The sequence below is a fragment of the Equus przewalskii genome, chromosome 30 (assembly GCF_037783145.1).
Source record: "Equus przewalskii isolate Varuska chromosome 30, EquPr2, whole genome shotgun sequence".
In the NCBI taxonomy this organism is placed as follows: domain Eukaryota; kingdom Metazoa; phylum Chordata; class Mammalia; order Perissodactyla; family Equidae; genus Equus; species Equus przewalskii.
Window position 1 is genome coordinate 29,431,291 of NC_091860.1, and position 18,607 is coordinate 29,449,897.

Genomic DNA, 18,607 nt, shown 5'->3' on the forward strand with positions numbered 1-18,607 from the left:
AGGGAGGGAATAAGGAAGGAAGAGAAGAGGGTAGGTAGGAAGAAAGAACAGAGGAGTGGCTGTGTGTAGGGTTTAGGGAACCTAGTGGGGGTGGGGCTGCCACTGCCTTGCTGTTAGAGGAAATTCTAGAGCCTCTCTTAAGTCTAAGTTTCTTCATCAGCAAAACAAAAATTGTAGCAGTGCCTTCATTTGCTGTAAATACATATGACGTGATCAGACGTGATATGAGACACGACATACATAATTCTTAGCCTATTGATCGGCACGTAGCAATTTTAACCATAGTTTCTGTTCATATTAACAAGAATAATAAATATTGTAATTGCTAAGAAAGTCTCGCCATGGATATTTTCCCGATGAATAGTTTTTTCACAGTGCACTCCTGCAACAACAAAAAAGGACAAGCAACCACAGGTAGACTTTTGCAGAAGCAGAGACGCGGGGAAATGGGGAAAGAATTTGGACTGAGGAAGCCTTCTTTCTAGCATCCCTGAGTTCCAGGCAGAGATCAGGTCAACCCTGAGGAGAAAGTAGCGTCAAACTGGGCGAATGTGCTGCACTTGATAACTCGAGCCAAAGGTTTGATGAGCTGAAATTTTCCCTTATTGACTGAAATGCAGCTCTGAGATTATGGGCAGATATTACAACCTTCTCTCTCTCTGAAAATCAGAACCCAGACAACGATTCAGTGGGGGCTCCATGTGTATGAAATAATAATGATACAAATTATCTAGAGATTTAGATTCCTGAGCATTACAGCATCTTGTCTCTCACTGTACAAATTTCCTAGGATACAAAGACCTAGTTCTTTTGTTTTCTTTATTTTACTTTTCTGGTACCACTCACCTGGTCTTTTAAACACTCTGAATATGATGGCCTCCCTGGTTGGACATGTGTTCTACTTGTCCTGAGAGCCTGACGCATCCCACATGGCCCATGTCTGCATCCGCCTCTATCAGGGATGTCTGTGAGGATGCAGGCATGGGATGTTCTGCAGAGGCCCTCCCTCTCCTTCTTTACATCCACCTGCAGCTTGAGTTCAAGCTTCACAACAAAAGATGTCCTACAAATCTCAAGGGAAAGACGCAGACAGTAGCTCAAGACAGTGGATTCACTGAAGCTTCCGTACGTAAAGAAAGCTTCGATGTGGCAGTGACCCTCTCCTTGAATTTGGAGTAGCTCTTTTTTCTCTTCTGGGGTTGAGGGTGATTAGCTTGATTCTGCCTTTTAACCTAAAACATCATGTGACCTCGAGACGGCAGCTTTCTCAGCAGCGCGCCCCAAGAAGTTTGGGTCCTGATGTTAACACTTGAGTCGCAGAATGCTAAGCCCCTTAGGGGCTCCACTGTCATTGTTGCCTGAAATTGCCAATTACGTTGTCAGAAACACAAACTGCAAGTCCACATTCTCCATCAAATGCAGCCTATTAGCCTCCTTTATTAAAGTCAATTTTTTTCCGTTTTAAGAATGCCATTATGGACAACAATCAGTTATACCGAGGCTATTTACAGTGTTGATGAAATGTTCAAAGTCTCCTCTAATAATGCATTAGCACTCAGCCAGCTGGAGGCCTGTTGACAGCGCCAATTAATGGGAACACCTCTAATGAAACACAGACCCTCTCTGCCGTGGGCTGTGTGGGAATGGGCTATTCGTACCTTCCCTGGAATTCCAGACAAACCAGGCTGCAAGCGCACGTTTAAAGTTGAGATGCCGTGGTTTACCATTGAGGAAAAGCTTGGGTTTGGGGAGCTTTATGTTGGTTTATTGTTAGAACTGAAACTGTCTCACCTGTTTCAGCTACAGGAAAAGAATGACTACTTCCGCTTCCACAGTAAAGGGGATGATGAGAACGGCTGATGTGAAAGCCCCCTCCCTTTGCTTCCTGGGGATCCCATTCTCTATCGCTGATTCATCATGTCTCTTACCCTTTGTACCAAGTGGCCGCTTCCTCTCATTAAAAGCCCAGAGGGCTAGAACTTGCTCCAAGCGATGAGGAGACCCACAGGAAACCAAGGCTACATGGGGTTTTCAGGACAGAGAGTCATCTGTGAAGGATGAGTAAGCCTTTGAGACCACACCATCCTTGGAGCATCTGTGGAAAGGGGAGGCTCCCAGGGCCCCGGTTGCTCACTCATCCACTGGTGAAGGTCGTCCTTGAATAAGCAGACACCTCCCGGGGGGAAACCCGCTGTGCTAACATCCTGACGTTGCATCAGCACACCTCTGTCTGCTTTCCAGTGCCAGGGGTCCTAAAGCACTAAAGACTCCCGCCATCTCCATCTTTTTGTCCAATTTGGATCAGCTGGTACAATTCAGGGAGCCATGACAGACACTTCTGAAGCCCTTATTTTATGCTCCATTTCAACGCCATTTGAAACAAATGTTTTCAATCTTCCTTGTAGGGAGAGCACCGGGTTAGGATTCAGACACTGGGTTCTAATCTAGCTCCACTTTCCGACCTTGGCAAGCCTCACTTCTCTGAGCTGGAGGATGGAAATAATGGTGCTTCCTGGTCAATCTTACAGGATAGTTGTGAAGGGCAAATGCAAAAACGTACATTCAGGTGTTCAAAAAATCATAAGCCATGGAATGAATGTAAAGTATCATTTGTGTTGTTTCTTCTGAATGGTGGCAGAATATGCCACCCCAAAATATGCCCCTTTGGCATAAGGATTATTTTGGCTGAAGGTATTTAAAAAACCAGCAGGAGCAAGAAGGATGCTCTGACTTCTTCTTCCTGGAAGCAGGAGACAAGACCCCACATGGAAGATGACCTCCCTGTGCCCGGAGGAAGGTAACCTCCTCATTGTCAAAGATGGAGAGTTGAAGTCGAGAGAATTCTGCACAAATAGACCTGTTAAAATAACCCCCATCTTCTTCCAGCCCCCCCCACCCCGTATATTTTAGTTACTTTTCCACAATTGTCTTTCCTTGTTCAACCTAGTGTAAAAAGGTTTGTTTTGCCACTTCTTTAGCTCTTCGTTCCTTAGCGGGGCTCCCATGTCAGGAAAGCTTACATTAAAGGAACCTGTGTGCCTTTCTCCTGTTGCTCTGGCTTAAGTCAACTTAATTCGCAGGCCCAGGGGAGAACCCTGTGAGAGCATCCCTGCACTGCTGACCCTTCCTCTCAGAAGTCCTAAAATTTTCAGCCTACCTCCTTTCTCCTCATAGAGGCTTGTCTCCCTTCCCCTCCCTCCTGTTGCAACACTACGTAGACGCTGCAGAAGTTAAAATGGGAGCAGGCACCTGTGGGGTGAGACTGGCAAAGCCTGGTCCCCAAAGCCCCAGGAGCACCGTTAACGTGGTCAGTCCACCCTCGGGGCTGTCCTTTCGCCATGCAGGATCAGACCCCTGATTTGTCTGATGGCATCCTTCTCCAATAGCGGACTCATGTCAACCAAAGTCCTAGAGGTTGAAGTGGATGCTTTGCTTACTGCCATATCTGTGGGATAAGATGTCAGGCCCTGCTGGCCTGGCGTATGGAGATGCACATGACAGCCAATGGGTGGCTTGGCGGACACAGAATCTGAGCGAGATGAGGGAGCTGTGCATTCAATCTTAAGTGGCCTCAGGTGAGCCTCCAGGACCCCAACAGAGACACGGCATCCAGCGGAAGCCACGACCACTCCCCTAGAGGAGAGCAGCCTTCCTGGTGTGACTTTCCTTTCCTAAAGGACCTGCAAGGATCGCCCGCTACCCTTCCTGCTGGTACGTTCTCTCTTAGGCTGCTCTCGGGGTCACAAGTGGTAGGATCTGCTCCATGCCTTTAAGACGACTCATCAGGGGTGGGTTGATTCCTAACGCTTACCTCCAGAGGACAATTTCAAATTGTCCTGGGGAAAGAATCCAGACAGGAAAGGGAACAGGAACTTCTTACAAAATTCCAAGCTGTCAAGTATCACTAAAAAGTGCAGGAAAGGCAAACAAACATATTCTTAAAATTCTGACTTCCAGTTCATCTTGTCAGACTCTTTCTTCTTCTTCTTTTTTTTTTTTTTTTTCTGATTGTATCCTAGTAAAATCCTACAACTGGCACTCAAGGAAGACACATTCTGCTCTGGGCCCCTGGCCATCCCCACCTCCTGGCCCTGGCACCATCTCCGTTTTTACCTCCTTTTACCTTACCTGGGAGAGGACTAATTGGAGAGGGTTCCAGAAGCATGGCCTGCTTAACACTGAAAATGTGAGTGAATGTTTGCCTGGTGATACAAATTTTTAACTCCTCTTGACTGACCTGAGCTGGGAGATTTCCCGTCAGCTCTGCTCAGTTAAATGCATTTTCTGAAAAACTGAAACTGTATTTTACTGGATTCTTCATCCATAAAATTAGGTGGTTAGACTAGATCATCTCTAAGGGATTTTCCAGCTCTAAAGTGGGACAATTCCATGATTTTATGGTGTGGTGCTGAGTTTTCCGATTACATTTTGCTCAATAAGGATTATCCAGCATCCTCGTGACTTGTCATAAGGAAGGGACATTCTGGCATAGCCAAACCAAGCTCAGCCTGCAGGATCATTTCCTCCATGGTCAATTTACCCAACATTTCCTTAAACCAAGTAATTTTGTACAAAACTTAAATGAGGGGAAACAGTCCAGTAAAACTCAGAAGAAGTAGGAAGGCCCCAAGTCCATCTTGCTGTTGTATTTTTGACTCATGCCCTTGAAAATACAGAAATCTTATTTGGAAGTTATTTCCATGCCAAGTCAAGAGCAACAATGCAATTTAAAAATACCTGTAATATAAAATCAGCATTTAGCACATCATGTTTATCTGTCCTGGGGAACGAGCCGAAGAGATGTGATTCTCAGATGCTGAACCCTTCCCAATAATGAAAGTCTTATCAGTGTCAGTAATGTTAGAGACAAATGGCTTACATGTTGCAATAACATATCGGTATTTAACTTTTGTCATCAGGGGCTGTCTTTTCTGTCTGTAAGTTTAGCAAGAAGGAACCACCAAAATCACCCAACTCATATTCCATGTGTGTCACACTTGGATGAAAATGTGAGCTATTTAGAGAAATCCAGAAATGGGAGGAGGGTGTGGGGTGGGGCTCATCACCAGTTCCCAAACTCAGCTGAAGGTTGTGCTCTCCTGGGGAGCACGTAAAAGTCCTGATTCGCCGGGCAGCAACTTATCCCTGTTGAACTGGACTGGGTGAGGGTGGAAGTCAGGCTGTAGTGGTTTGAAGATTATATCATTGTCAGTCCCATTTTATGGGTGAGGGAACTGGGGCGCAGAGAATATAATTAACTTTCCCAAAGCCACACAGTAAACGCAAAGCTGGACCTCACATCCAGGAGGTCTAACTGCAGAGCCTATCTCTTTATTGTGTTGTCACGCTGCCTCTTACACAAACTCATTACAGAAAAATCAGAAAATGCAAACTAGCCAAGTGCCAAATGAGAAGAACATCTCAAATTACACATGCTCAGTGGAAATTGGTGGGCATCTTTTGGAGTACGCCATTCCTGAATTATTTCTCTTGGGAGCGGGTCTCAGGTTGTGTACATAAAATGCTAACGACAGGGGTTTAGGGGGTTCCACGCCTTTGGCTAGTGACCAGATAGAAGATAGAGATATAATGTCATACCATAACACTGTTTTGCAATGTCCTTTTATAACCACATTGTATAATGGATAACTTTTCTCAGATGCATTTTTGTCACACCATTTTAAATGAACGTAAAGCTTTTGATTTTATGATGTGGTAGTTTAAAAACATTTCCTCAAATTCTTTGGCATGCCTCCCTTTCAAAAGAAGGAGCCTACCTAATTCTCCTCCCCTCCCCTTGAGTGTGGCTGGACTTAGTGAACCACTTCTGAGGAATAGAGAGTGCTGGAAGTGATAAGATGTGACTTCCAAGTATGGATCATCAAAAGCATTGGAGTGTCCTCCATTCTCTCTCTCAGATCACTCACTCTGGGAGAAGCTGGCTGCCACATGATAAGGACACTATGGAGAAGTCCACGTGGCCACCTGACAACAGCCAGCACTGATGTCCCAGTCATGTGAGTGACCTGCTTTGATAGGGCAATCCTCCAGTCCCAGTAGGGCCTTCGGATGACTGCAGCCCAGGCTGACTTTTGATTGCAGTCTCACAAAAGAACCCAAGCCAAAACCATGTAGATAAACTGCTCCTGGATTCCTCACCCTAAAAAGCTGTGTGAAAGAGTAAATGTTGATTGCTTTAAGATGCTAAATCTCAGAGTGATTATTTACCCAGCAATAAGTAACTGACGCAAATAGGTATACCATGATTTACTTAACCAATCTGTTGGTGCTAGACATTTGAAGTTTTTCCAGCATTCTCCTAGTGCCAAAAGCACTGATATGAAGAGCACATAGGTAGTCATATCTTTAGGACAGACTCCCAAGGAAAACTTTCTAGATTAACACCTTACGGATTTGCTGGGCTTTTTCACTCCTATCTCTCTCCCTAGAGATGTTTTGCCTTTTACATTCCCAACAAGGAGGTATGAGGATGACCTCTCTTTGCTGCCTCATCATGGTCCGGATAATAATGGCCTCCCAAAGATGTCCTTGTCCTAATTTCTGGAACCTCCGAATATGTTATGTTACATGGCAAAGAGGACCTTGCACATGTATTTAAATTAAGGACTTTGAGCTGGCAGATTGTCTTGAATTCTCCATTCTCTGTTGTTCTTGTCAGCTTGGGCTGCCACAGACAAAATACTGTAGACTGGGTGCTTTAAACAACACGTATTTATTTCTCATATTTCTAGGGGCTGGAAGTCCAAGATCAAGGCATTAGTAGATTCAGTGTCTAATGAGAGCCTTCTTCCTGGTTCGTGGACTACATCTTCTCACTGTGCCCCCACATGGTAGAGAGAGATCAATCTCTGGTCTTTCTTTCTTTGTTCATAAAGACACTAATCTCATTATGGGTTTCCATCCTCATGACCTCATCTAACCCTAATCATCTCCTAAAGACCTCACCTCCTAACACCATCACATTTGGTTTAGAGCTTCAACATATGGATTTTGGGGAGACTCCAACATTCAGTCCATAACATACAAGTGGCCCATCCAATGGAATCATAGGAGTCCTTAAAAGTCAAAGATGGGGCCAGAAGAGGAGGTCAGAGTGATGCAAAGTGACAAGGACTCAACCCACGATTGCTGGCTTTGAAGATGAAGAAAGGGACCACAAAACAAAGAATGCAGTAGTTTGTAGAAGCTGAAAGATGCAAGGCAGTGGGTTCTCTCCTGCAGCCTCCAAAAGGAACATAGACTTGCAGACACCTTGATTTTAGGCCAATGAGACCTGTGTCAGACTTGGGAATTACAGAACTGTATGATGGTAAATTTGCGCTGTTTTCAGGCACCAAATTTGTGGTAATTTGTTATGGCAGCAATAGAAAACTAATACACCCATCAAAACTATGTCTTAAATTTTTTCATGTTAAACTTTGATAGGCAAAAAATAGATTGTACAGTTTGTGTTGATGGATAAATTGTCTTGATTTCCTTCCACTGTTTCTGTTTACTGTACTACAGTGCTAATTGCCGCAAACCTCTCTTCCACCATAAGTTCTCTGGATCTCTTCCTGTCCTGTACCCAACAGTCTTTCTCCACCATGCATTTTGTCTATGATATGTTTATGGCCTTTTAAAAGCCTTTGGTGTTGCTTGTTTTCATTTTTAAGGTCATTTTTGATTCTAAGACTCCTCTTCAACAAGTGATTGTTGTAGAAGATAAAACAAGAGTCAGAATTTAAAATAAGACTTCGCCTGTCGTGAAACTGCCTTTCAGGAAGAAAGAAGAAGAGGAATCATCGCTGGCCAATAGAGTGGAAGCCTCTACACCCATCCCTGAACACATCGCCATTACAACCTTTGTTTTATCCATGAGTGTAACCTCCGATGACCCTCCAAGATGGCCTCGTCTTCAGCAGGGCAGAAACAGGGAGATAAGAGCTCATGTACTCAGCAGATGGGAGAGTGGGCCCTGTCATGATCAATTAGCACACTTCCAAGGCTGCTTCAGAAAAACTGATAATAACGCATTTAAAGGGATGTTCAACGTCTGACCAGAAAAAACCAGGAAGGGTCTGCACTTTTGTTGAAATGTTGACATTCTTCCTCTAACGCTGATATGTAGTGTTGGAGAAATAAAACAAGCCTGCCAACAAGATACCCCTCTGTACCAATACAGATGAGAGACAGAAAGAGAGAAAACAACTTATCCAGAGCAATTTATTATCAACTTTACAGCCAGCCGGGGCAGCACGACAGTGACAACAGAGTCTAGACAGAGTTGCACAGAAGTGTACGCGGTGAAGTAGGTGAAAGAAGAGTGAAAGCTCCTCTTACCTCCTTGAGGAATAGAAGGACGGGGCTTGTGACGGTCTGCTCTAGAGAGCCCCCAGCTCACCCCAGTGGTCCAGGTTACAGCTCCCAGGGTGAAGGCACTCGCCTTGTGAAATCAGAAGGGTGTCCCTTATTGGCCTGATGCTTCTTCAAGGAGATGGGCTAAGCCTGGGGAAACTTTCCCTCCTTGAAGAAAATGGCATTCTGTACTCTTACAGTCGTGCTGCTTGTGAGGGCGGTCCTGATTTACCCGTTACTGCCAGAAGACCCACCTTCCTCTTTCCAGATTTGTGCCATCACCCAGCTTCAGTGAATCTGATACTGGGTTAAAATGAACAATAATAGACCCATGACTGTTGAATATTGCCTGTGTCCCTAAATTTCTTATCAATCTCTGAATAACTGCCCTCTAAGTCGGACTTTCTTGGCAATTCTCCTGTAAACAAGCCCATATTTCTCTTGAGAAGAGCTCTAGAATGACTTCTATTTAATAGTAGCCTGGGTTCAATTTTAATTAGGCTATAAGTGCTAAATATTTGCTAACGGCCTTGGGGTGAATAATTAATTAGTACAAGACTGCTATGTACTGACAATTCACGTGACCTCACTAACAGATCAGAGCCAATAAAGTCTTAGTGAAAGCAATACATTCTAACCTAATTTTTGAAAATTTAAGATATCTACACAACAGTTGTTTAGAAAAATAATAATAAAGTGTAATTTTTCTCTAAAAATTTATTCCTATTTTAATGGCTTGTATAGAGAAGATATTCTTTCTATTTTATTACATTAATTCTACCAATATGTAATAAACTAGAATTAGACAGATTCTTTATTTTATTTCTTTGTGGTACTGGAGCATGTTTTTGCTAGAATATTGTTCAAAAGAAGCTAGGTTTTATTTTATTCTTCCAATGTATAAAGTTTGTACTATCTGGAAGTCCAATTACTTTTTAACAGTTTTATGGAGGGCTAATTTACATACCATAAAATTCACCCATTTTAAGTGTACCATTCAATGATTTTTAGTAAATTTATGGAGTTGTGAAACCATCAGCACAATCCAATTTTAGAATCACAAAAGGGTCCCACCGCCCATTCACAGTTACTCCTCATTCCCACCCCCAACCCCGTGAAGCAGGAATCTATTTTCTGTCTCTGCTGATTTGCCTTTTCCTGGATATTTGATGTAAAGGGAATCATGTACTATGTGCTCTTTTGTGCCTGGCTTCTTTCACGTAGTATAATGTTCTCAAGGTTCGTCCAAGTTGAAGCCAGTATCTGTAGTTCATTTTTTTTGTTGCTGAATAACGTTCCATTATACGGGTGCTGCACATTCGGTTGATCCAATCATCAGTTGATGTACATTTGGATTGTTTCCACTTTTTAGCTGTTCTGAGGAAAGCTTCAGCGAACATTCACATGCAAGTCTTTGTATGAACATACATTTTTATTTCTCTTGGGTGGATTCCGAGGGTTAGAATTTCTGGGTCTTACTATACATTTATGTTTAGCTTCTTAAAACTGCCAAACTTTTCTAAAGCGGCAGCACAATTTCTATTCCCATCAGTAATGTATGAAAGGTTCGAGTTTCTCTGCATCCCACTGATATTTTTCCTTGTCTGCCTTCCTGCTTGCATCACTCTAATGGTTGTGCAGTAGTATCTCATTGGGGTGTTAATTTTCATTCCCCTGATGACCACAGATGTGGAGCATCTTTCTATGTGCTTGTTAGCCATCTTCTATGTATTCAGTTATATTTACAGAGCACTAGATCTGCAGACTTTAACAGCATCTCACATATTCCAGATTTTTTAAATTCAGTTGATTATATCTGAAGGAAAATTCACTGTGTGCAACCTGCTGGGCTGTTTGCTTTGTGACATTAAATGAACATCTTCCGTGGGCATTGTGTTTAAACAGTTGCTTTGTCACATTCCAAAAAAAAAAAAAGTCCTTAAGTTCTTAAGAACTTTATTGAAATAACCACATCAAAACATAGATGACTCATGAATGTTGAGTGTTATAAGAGATAATTTTGTACAGTGTTTTGGTAGTTCAAAGGAAGAAAAACTCTCTTCCATCTTGCTAGGAGAGAGGTACCAAGGAAGGGTTACAGAGAAGGCAATATTGGTGCTCTATCTTTGAAAGGTTAGAAGTTCCGATGTGTGGAAAATGAAATGGAAAGAAAGTGCATTCCAGGTTGAGCAAGCCACAAAAGCCTAGAGCAGGGAGAAAACATGTGCATGTATGAAGAAAAAAGACTAATTGCATTCAGCCGTGCAACAGAAGACATGAGGGGAAGTCCTTAGAAAGTTAGACGGGATTTGATCTTGAAGTACTTGGAAATGCTAAGCAAAGGAGTATGTATTTTGTTTTCAAGAGTAGGGAGCCATTCAAAGATTTTCAGCAATCGAGTGTCATTATTAAACCGTTTTTCTGGAATATCTTTCCATAATTTACATATCCTAAGCAAGACTGGAGAAGGAATACGATGGAGAAAAAGATAGTACCTAAAAAGCCATGACTTATGAGAGCATTCACGGAAAAAAAAAATAAAGAGACAAACGGAACGGAGGGTATAGCTATGGAATCCACAGGACTCAGCAACGGATTGACTTGTGGAGACAAGTGATAAGAAAGCCGGAAAAGGCCCTGGGGTTTTGAGTGGTGATGAGAAACTGTGACAACTTGGATTCATAAAGGAAGGCACTGTTCATGGGGGTCAACAAAGCAGGAGGCAGGTGGTGAGTTTTGTTTGGATGTCTTAGACATGAGACACTGGTGGATCCCCAAGTCTCTGTGGAGGGCATTGGAACCATGGAACCACAGTTCAGCAGTGGTCAGGGTGGCAACACCATCAAGAGGAAGCCCGTGAACCCCTGAGATTAGAGGAGAACGCTGAGATGTCGAGCAGACCCCAGACCTCTCCTCATCTGCAACCCAAAACTCCATTTCCACCAGACACTCTCAGTGCTTTCTGCTGGAATCTTAAACTCTAGGAAATATTCCTAATATTCATGGTGAATTAAGCACCAGGATTATAATCTTCCTCTCTACTCTTTCCCTTGATTTCATTCTTGGGGGATTCAAGATAACCCTTGAATTCTCATTGGTAATCCTTCCAACACTCTTTTCTAGCAATTCCTGCATATCACCTGTTCTAACGACCTCCATTTCCTCTCTACTTCAACCACTCACTGCACACGACACCTCGGAATTGTTATCCTATGTATTTTATTCTATTCATGACAGCCTTTCCGGGGCACAATCTTCTGATATCCCCTGGGTCCAAGTAGTCAAGCTAAAATTCTCCCTGGTCTGTGAGTATTTGAAATATAGCCACTTGCTTTAAAATGTTTATTGTCACTCACTCTGGATACGAAGATGAGCATCTATGAGCATATATGTACTTACAGGTCTGCGATGGGCTAAGAACAGTGTTGGAATGGTTTCCTAAATGTGGCCGCCACCGATCTCATAACAATCCAGTGAAGATGTGATGTGGCTTCATTTCTCAATATGGTAAGCAGGACCTGATGGCACAGTTTCCCTGCCTGGCCATCGCTTACTGGCAGTCATTCTGGCTTCGAGGTGGAATAGGATCTAGCACAGTCCTTAGTGAACTCTGAGGAACAAATGGGAAAATGGCTTAGGAATTTACTTTGACGAGTCCCCACAGAGCCCGTGATGCTGCTCCGAGAACACGGAGATGAATTTCTCAGTAGCATTGGCCTTCTCAATCTTTAACCATTCCAGGCAGCTCTTTTTTAGGGTTTGCTATGCCACTGAGTGTAAAATGCATTTGATTTTTAGGGAATTTGCTAAAAGAAGCTATACAGCCCATGCCAAGATGCTCTCCACAGCAGTAATAAAGTTCCGTGGAAGTATGTCACTAAACACATGTTCCAAAAAGGTTTTCTATCTCATTTTGTCCTCTGGGGTATATATTTTGAAGTAAAACATCTTCACTAACTTGAGCATTTGATGTTAACTTGCTAAAAATAATAGTGAGAGCATTAAGACATGGAGGAGGCAAGGTTGGGACTGGCCAGTGTGAATGAATGCCTCAGAGTGTCTCTTCCCAAATCCAGTCCCTCACTGGCCCCGAGTGTGTCTGGTTCCTACACTGACTCCATGAATGGTGATTCCGGGGGTCACTGAATGGCAGTAACATGGAATTATTTCAGGCCAAACATTCCAGGAAACAGTACCTGTGTTGGCAGACGTCCTTTATCATGTGGGATCTGTAAGCAACAGATTTTCTGTAGCAAGTAACAGAACATCCATTTCAAGCTAAAATTAGAAAGGGGGATTTCATGGCTTTCATAAATAAGTCCCCAGGGAGGGCTAGGTTCCAAAGACCAAATTTTTCTGCCTCCTGTGATGGCAACTTTATTTCAGCCTCACCCCTGCAGGTCCAAGCCCCCCGTCCCCTGGCCTGTTGTGGAGGATTTCCCTTACTCTCACCTCCCCAGACCTAGAAGGTTCTCCTCCAGTCATTCCTACAGATGAGAGAGAAAGTTTCTCTTTCCAGAAACTCCAACATTGTCCTCACAACTCTCTTGCCTCTAAGTAGCTTGTGTTTCCATCTAGGGACCAAACTCTGTGGCCAGATGTGGGCTTTGCTTATTGACTGGCACCCTCAGTGCCCAGCCTAGAGCTGGCGTAAGTGCCACCCAAAATACACAGAGGAAAATGAGGAGCGTCTGCTCCCTCAAGGTCAAAGGTCAGTGCTGTACCAGGAGCAAAGAGAAAAGAGGTGAGCAGCAAGAACAAACGGGCACTCCAAAGACAGCCATTCACCTCAGGGGCTGACCAAGTGTTATGAGGATGCAGACGACAAAGACAAGGCTGGAGGGTTCCAAGTGCCACTTTTAAGCAGTCACATAAACAGGACTTCAAAAAATCTGGATATCCTTTAAAGAAGAGTTAACGTAACTTTACCAGATTATGGACCTCTAGGTCGGGAAAATTCTCAACCGTCATTTTTATCTGTTAAAGGCCATATATGTTCTTCGATGTCCCAGTGGAGTGTTATGTCATTCATTCACCCCCTAAATATTTATTAACCATTTACCGTAGTCCCCCCTTATCTGTGGTTTCACTTTCTGAAGTTTCAGTTACTTGTGATCAATTGCATTCCAAAAACATTAAATGGAAAATTCCAGAAATAAACAATTCATAAGTTTTAAATTGCGCATCATTCTGAGTAGTGTGATGAAATCTTATTCCATCCTGGTCTTTCCCGCCCACCTGCCTCAACCAGTCCTACCTCTGCTGGATCCACCTCTACCAGTCCTACCTCTGCTGGATCCACCTCTACCAGTCCTACCTCTGCTGGATCCACCTCTACCAGTCCTACCCCTACTGGACCTACCCCTACTGGACCTACCTGTCCTAGTCCCACCAAAGGTAAAGGAAGGGTGTTTAGGGAGCACAGAGGGGAAGAGGAAAAGGCACATCTGTGGAGTCAGGCATTTCACAGATGAGCGACATACTTTTGTTTACTGGCTCTCCCATCATTCTTATTAAATAGTGAGGCTCTCTCCACTTTGCACAAAGACTAAGTAGAGAGAGGTGAAGTAACTTGGCCAAATTTACCCAGCTGGTAAGCAGCAGTGGAGATTGGAACGTCAGTTCCACTGGTTTCCATAGCTCATGGGGTTGGCAGGCAGATGGGGTTGGGGGAAGGGAACTCAGGACAGCGGGATGACGATAAGAGGAATCTGAGTTTGGAGCAGTAATGGGCGGCCCCGTGGCGTTAGGGATATTCAGAAGCAGGTTACATGGCTGAGAAAGGTCATTTTTATTGGAAGGTGGATGTGAAATCATTTGGCAGAAAGCCTGGGGCAAGAAGGTCAGGAATATTTTCAATCTGTAATTATTAACATTTACAGAACTCATTTAAGACACAATAAACTTAATCTTCTAAAAGGCACATACCTATATATTCTCTAGAGCTTTATTTTTTCACATCTCAGCCCTAAAAATGAAAGTAAGCACGTTGATATTTCCTGAGATGTTTCAGTGAAAATAGCACGCAGGAGCTCGTTTTGAAGGCTGCAGTCTTCAAGCTTGGAGCTTCATTTCAGGTTCAATATTTCAGTGCTTTACGACCATATTTTGAAACTACAGATCATACTGATTTATTCCTTCTTTCTTTTCCTCCAAGTTAAGGAGGAAAAAGGAAAACATCTCATCACTGCCTCCAGTTGTACCATTTAGGAATGTGTCCAATCCTAGAGACCTGGGTCAACGCCTTTCTAATCAAGCAGTGTGTTTTCTGTTCCAAGCAACTGAGCCTTAAAAATTCTTTCCTTCAGCTTTTTAGATTTCCTCATTCTCCTCCTAACAAATCACAGAGAAAAGCAGAACAAACAAACAAAAACCAAGAGAGACCTTGAAATCCAAGTCAAGCTCCATGAGGATCTTCCAGACCTGGGAGAAGAATCCTGGTGGCCATTCACACTGGCCCATCTCCGCGTCGGCGTTCAGCGCACATAGGCTGACGGTGCGTGGTGCATCCCAGCACCTTATCCGGCTCTTTGCCCTCTTTTTAAAACCAATTTTTCTGATGAAAGTATTGATCTCTGTCCTTCTCATAGCAGAGTGTACTCCGTAGGTCAGAAAGCCAACGTGGGATTCCCAGGATGGCCCAGGATGTCTTCTACACATCCCTCTGGTGAGCCCATGGCAAGGCAGTCACAATTTAAAATGCCACTTATCACCTGATTGCCCCCGGACCCTGCTCTGACAGGTGAGCCACAGTGCAGGTCTGGGTGCCTGGGGATTGGTATCAACTCAGAAGCTACATTGGTGATTCTCTAAAGCTGTTGCTTTCACAGGACAGTTACACTGGAGGATCTTTGCCGGCCTATCCAGGGGAAGGCTGGGAAGACTATCCTCAGGGCATATGTCCACCTTTAGATAATTAGCCGCCACCAAAAGTCCCTAAGGGTGAAACCATTCTCACTGATTCTGGTCCAGCTGTGGATGTTGGGGACCTTGTCATCCATACCGCTGGCAGTGAGGTGCTGCTCTCGGCTGTACCGCGTGGGGTCCCATCACCCCCAGTGAAATCAGGGAGTCCATTGCAACAGCAGCAGCTCCTGCCACACCACCCGGTCCCTCTTAATCAGAAAAAACCTCTAAAGAACTTTTTTAAATGCTTAAACTGCCCCCTCCAATGTACTTCTCAGGACCTCACCAGAGGAATTGCAGGTCACGATGAGGATACGTGTGCAAAATACACGTGACAATCCACCGAAACATTCCTACTCTAAAATGTTTTGATTTTATCTGTATAAAGAACCTTCTGGCAACTGAAATTATTTTGTGTGGGCCTTTGTTGAGTCCAGGATTTAGGTGCTTAAACTGAACATTCTTGGGATCCTTTCCCGCTGCTCAAATGACCACGGTGACTTCAGAGTTTCTGGGAAAGGTCCCTGTGTAACTCAGTCTAGTCTTGTAGACAATTTTGAGTTGCCCACCTTGGTCTACCGTCTTCAGGATCTATTCTTAAATACAGCCTCTAGAGTTTTGCTCATATTAGTTCATAGAGTCTTGCAAATCTTTAGATACACAAGCCTTTCCCTTAAGGGGTTCGTCTTTGCAAATATACCCCTATATCCATGCGTGAGACGTAAGTGTCGCTGGCCTCCTCCTTGATGGTACCTCTTCCAGGTGAGAGTTAACAGTCTTTGATGAATAAAAAGCCTCATCAAAGAACATTTGCTCATAATTGTCAAAACTTGGAAGCAACCAAGATGTCCTTCAATAAGTGGATGCAAAACAAACTGTGGCCCACCCAGACAATGGAATATTATTCAACTCTAAAAAGATAATTAGCTTTCCAGTCATGAAAAGACATAGAGGAACCTTAAATGTACCTTACTAAGTAAAAGAAGCCAGTCTTGGAAGTCTACGCACTGTATGATTCCAACTTTATGACATTCTGGAAAAAGAAAAACTGTGGAGACAGTGAAAAGATCAGTGGTTGCCAGGGGTCTGGGCTAGAGGGAATGAGTAGAAGGACACAGAAGAGCTTTTCTAGGGCAGTAAAAATACCCTGGATGATACAAAGTGGTGGACGTATGTCATTACACATTTGTCCAAATCCGTAGAATGAACACCAGCAAGAGCGAACCCTAATGTAGACCATGGACTTGGGTGGTAATGATGTGTCCAGGTGGGTTCATCAATTGTAGCAAATATCCCACCGGGTGGGAGACGTCGACAGCGGGGGGAGGCTGTCTGGGAGTAATGGGTCATGGGAAATCTCTGTACCTTCCCTTCAATTTTGCTGTGATCTAGAACTATTCTAAAAAAAATAATAAGGTCCAAAACACAAAACATTATTTCGTTAAAATAAGTAATTTTTTTAAGTCCCACTAGAGAAGGGAGGGGGCTGGTGTGGCTGGCAAGGAAGGCATGGGCCAGTTGCCAATTTAGTAAACTTCGCAACGTAACAGTGCACAAGGTGAAAATGTGTTTTTGCTTTTCAGACATCATAGCTCTGCAGCTACGACAGAAAATTTTTCTTTTAGCACAGACACCAAAATCTCATGAGTTTCCTTGAGCATAGATGTAAGGACTTAAACTTGTTGTCCTCTGTCTCCAAGTGTCAGTAGTCAGTCAGCCGTCCTACCCCAGGGGTCCCTGAATTCCTTATGCCCCTGGTTCAGCTCTACAGGAGCAGCCACTGGGCGCCTCCAAGCCTGGCTGTCAGTGGGCACTCCATTCCAGGTGAAACACAGTCATTCACTTAGCTGCTTGTCACTGCAGGTCGTGGTTTGTCACATTCATATCTGTGATATTGTGGCACAATTAGAAATATGTGTGTTGGTCTTTGTCCCTGGCTCCTGGTCAGAGCTCCTAAAACCCTTGTAATTTCCTAAGTGATAAGAGCGATAAGAGCATCTTTTGTCATAGTATTTGCCTGAATAGCTCCAGAATCCCAAGGGTGAAAGAGCACCTTTTGTTATTCATAACAAGCCCCTTTCAACCACACCTGGGTTTCTGTTAATGAGACGACTTTTGGAAAGTCCCTAAGGATGGGGACTGGTTGCCAAGGGACCAGCCATGTGATTAGAGAGGTGGGAATTTCAGGCCCACCCCTGGAATTCCAGGGAGGGGAGAGGGCCTTGCAGCTGGTGTTTGAAGTGGGGGGTGGTCTGCGGGACCCAGCGCTGAGGCTGTGGCGTCTGAGCTCACCCCAGATCTACGTGTCAGAACTGGACTGCGGGACACCTGTCTGTGTCTGGAGACTGGAGAATAGGTTGTTGTGGGGGAAAAACGCACACATTTGGTGTCGAGAGTGCTCTGTAAGAAAGGGAAACTAGAGTTTTTCCCTTGAATATCCCTTAATGCACTTTGTATTTTTAAGCCTTCTACCTCAGGTAAACGAGCCAGACTCCTCAAATTTCCCTGGAGCCTGCAGCTAAGCGATCGCTCTTGGTAGCAATTTCTATGTCTGTCAGGGTTGTTCGTGACAATCACGTGTGACTTTGAGTAGTTTACCAAGAAAATGAGTTTTGGAGGGGCTGCTGGTGGTTAGAAAAGGGACAAGACAACCTGAAGCCAGGCAGCGGGAGCCGCAGGAAAATTTGCCCCAAAGAAGCTGTCCAGGAGGCACTGCGGCCACCACTCCTGCCACTGGCACCCACCATGGTCCAGCACCACCAATGCTGCCCCAAGGGGCTGTGTGGGTGCTGTGCCTGGGATGTGACAGGGCCACTTCTCCTTGTAAGACCAGGAATTCCTTCTCCATTCTCGCCTTCTTTGCATCATCAGCGTGTTCGTCAGCCAGGGTTCCATAGCACAGCGTAGTGGACTGGGCACCTGAAAGGGCAGAAGTTTATTGTCTACACCTGGAGGCCAGGAGTCTGCGATCAAGGTGTGGGCAGGATTGGCTCCTTCTGGGGCCCTGAGGAAGAACCAGTTCCAGGCCTCTCTCCTCGGCTTGTACATGGCCGTCTCCTCCCGGTGTCTCTTCACATTGTCTTCCCTCTGTGCGTGTCTTGAGTCCAAATTTCCCCTTTTTATAAGGACACCATTCTTATCAGATGGGGGCCCATCCTAATGAACTCATTTTAAGTTAATTTTCTCCTTAAAGACCTTGTCTCTACATACAGTCACATTCGGAGATGCTGGGCCTAGGACTTCAGCACATGAATTTGGGGGGCGGGGAGCACAATTCAACCTGTAACACTAGTTCTAGATAACACAAAGAATCAGACGGGGATTATAATCCCCTGGTACGTTC